The sequence below is a fragment of the Pinus tabuliformis genome, chromosome 7 (genome assembly GCF_031772625.1).
Source record: "Pinus tabuliformis cultivar Carrire ecotype Pingquan chromosome 7, CPIR1, whole genome shotgun sequence".
In the NCBI taxonomy this organism is placed as follows: domain Eukaryota; kingdom Viridiplantae; phylum Streptophyta; class Pinopsida; order Pinales; family Pinaceae; genus Pinus; species Pinus tabuliformis.
This window is the reverse complement of record NC_142293.1, coordinates 1,513,198,715-1,513,201,918: the sequence shown is the minus strand read 5'-3', so window position 1 is coordinate 1,513,201,918 and position 3,204 is coordinate 1,513,198,715. Positions and strand designations below refer to the sequence as shown.

The 3,204-nt window shown below is 37.1% G+C and overlaps 1 pseudogene; it reads right to left on the bottom strand.

Annotated features, from left to right (window-relative positions):
* Positions 1-1,928: 1,928 nt before the first annotated feature.
* LOC149253591 (large ribosomal subunit protein uL11y-like) lies at positions 1,929-2,660 on the bottom strand (annotated as a pseudogene).
* Positions 2,661-3,204: the final 544 nt, after the last annotated feature.

Here is a 3,204-nt window from a genome sequence, read left to right as displayed (position 1 = left end):
GAGCATGGCTTCCTGTAACCCAAAATCCTGTGAGATGTCTACAACTTTCAAGCCTTAAAGAACACTTAGATTCTGTTTGGCAATATTTGGATTTTTCAATCACTAGTTAATTTTTCATGCCACACTTTGGCTTCACTCAAAAATTGAGTATCTAGGTAACCCCCTACCAGTAAATTGTCAATATCTATATAATACAAACTTAATAGAAAGTGAAGAATTAATTTACTAGAAACAATAATATGTAGAGGCAACATGATTCAAATGAAATATCAAACCATGCAATGACATAAAGGGTAATGAAATATCAAATCATGCAATGACATAAAGGGTATTTCATTTTCATACTTGAACTAGTTGATATAACCTTACATAAAAGAAAGTATATTTTGAACATTAAAAAAAAAAAAGAGAGAGCTCGCCAATAGTTATTATGAGTGACCACTACAATTCCCTAATCCATTTTTAGGAATATTTTAGTTGCTTCTTCATTCCAGATGTGAAGGCCAAAAAGTCTAAGATGAATCAAAGAACATGGTTGGCATGAGGTCAATGAAAATCAATAAGCTTGGTCCTTCTTGGGCTTCACCACAACAAAATGACACTATACATGGTGGACACAATAGTCACTCACACTGCTAAGAAACACCCTCCAAAATTCAATATCCTCCACTTAAAAAAGTGTTCAATTGCAAGATAAAATCCCAATTGAAACCTAAAAAGAGAATTGCAAGTTTTCTGAAACGAAAAGGACAAATCATTCCAAATCAAGCATATGAATAACATTAGTTATTTTGCAAATGCACTTCCTACAACTATGATTAGGGGGAAATTCCATTCAATAATACCTCTTAAAGCTCTTTATACATGGCTACTTTTTGGCAACATTTCATATAACTTCCTTCGCATCCCCAATGTGAACCTTTGTCACCATAAAATTTTATAAGGATTTCCCTTGTGTGACTACAAAAGAAGGGAAGATGGAAAAGCTACAAAATGCCATGGGTGTGATAAGTACAAGAGTGTGTCAAAATATCAAAACTTATGCTATAAAATTGAAGACCTTATACTATAAAAATGAAGACCATGATTCATCTAGTAACGATAATGGGCCTCTAAGAACATGGAGCTAATCTATTGGAGGGCCTCCGTATTAAACTTTGCACTAATAACTAAAATGAACTAGGAGCTTAATGGATATAATCTTCGTGAAGTTAAATGTATCTATAAATTCCAAAACTATCATAAAGGACCTTAACCATAAATTCAAATCGAACAAATATCTTGTTGAAATATGGGATTTAATTTTGAAATTAAAGTGATCAAGGCTCAAATGTAAATTCCATGATTATTAGCCATCCATGTTCTCACTGTGGCTGGGAAATATAATATTCACTGGCGAGTAGCTGCACATTATTTTTTGAATTCATTCTATTTGAAATGATGGAAGGATTAAAACACTTAATCATAGACGGTGTAAGAGTATAGCACAAAATGACTGGCCGTAAGGGTAGTGTCTAACATTGGCAAAGGAATAATTACCAAAAGCCCATTTTTTTCCTTTTTTTAACACACCATGGGTTTGAAGTAGGCATCTATGCTGACTACTGCCAGTATGCCAGTGTTAGTTTCTTGTGGAGGAATGAAGCGACAAACGACTTGAGCCCGCGGGATGACAGTAAAAAAGTTTCAACAAATTCTTCCATCCATCCATTCAGCAGATCAGCACGTACATATATTATATAACTACCTAAAGTCTCCGAAGAAGTGGAAAATTCCTTAAAATCAAATCCCCAAGGTCCTGAAGCAAATTAACAGGCTACCTTCTTCCAGTTTTCAACTTCCTTAAACATTAAAAACCCTAAACAAATGAACAAATAACCAACCATAATGAAAGAATTTAATTTCAATTACCAAATGTGGATACTCCTTCATTCTTCGGGGATCTCAAGCTCTCCTTCAGTGATCTCTCGTCCTGGACATCCTTAAGATTATTTCCATCCACCATGTAACTAACTAAGACGCGTGTGCCCAGAACCTCCTTCACCATGCCGGGCAATTCCTTCGCCATGGACCTAGTCCTCGTAACCCTAGTGATCTCAATGATATCACAGAGGGAGATATTTCCGTTGTGGTTGATGTTCATCTTGGTAATATCTCTCTCGGGCTCCTTGAGGGTTTTTTTGAAAGGGGTGTGAAACTCTAGAAGAAGCTCGCCTTTAGCTTAATTTATAGAGGGGTACAACATAGTCATGTCATCAGGCATATAACATAATGGCAAGACTTAAACCCTCCCAACCACCGGGGATATCTTCCATTAACTCCTTTAGAAAGCCTGGTCTAAACGATGAGCTTTACCATGACCCTTAAATCCTTCCAATCCATTGATGTTTCCTTTACAATGTCTTCTCCGACCTTATTGGGCGACAAACCCAGAGGACAGATCTTTGGGGCTACGGACGAAGCAACTCCCACTTTTCACCTTGGGGCCCTCCAACCCTTCGAGTTCTTTGTCGTTTACTTTGCAGTGCCTTCTCTGATCTTCTTTGGCGACAAACCCAGAGAACCGATCTTAGGGGACAGAGATGAAGAAACTCCCACTTCACCCCTGTGACCCTCATGTACACTTCGACCACTTGGGAAGGATCAAGCTTGGGAGGCATGGTTGTCAATTTTTTTCAGAAAACACTAGTCTTCGATTCTCTGCTACTAGTTGTTGCCTCCCTCTAAAAATCTGAATCCTCTTATCTTCGAATATGAATTAAGAGGCATGGATGTCTACTTTTTCAGACAATGGTAGAGTCTTTGATTCTCTACTACTAGTTTCTTCTACTCTCTGCAAATCTAAATCACCCTATCTCTGAATCTAAATTAAGAGGCATAGATGTCAATTTCTTTTTAGAAAACAGTGGAGCCTTCGAATCTCTACTACCAGCTATTACCATCCCTGCAAATTTAAATCCCCCTATCATCGAACCCAAATTAAGAGGCATGGTTATCAATATTTTCACAAAACACCATTCTTTGATTCTCTACTACTGTCTAGTACCGCCCTCTAAAAATATAAACCTAAATCCCTCCATCTATGAATCCGAATTAATAGAAACTTCAAATGTAATTACTGGTTCTAAATCTAGATCTATTGTATCTAGAACAGGTTGTGCATCTTTATTTGTGCCTGGGAAAGGAAAGAATTCCGGCTCTAAC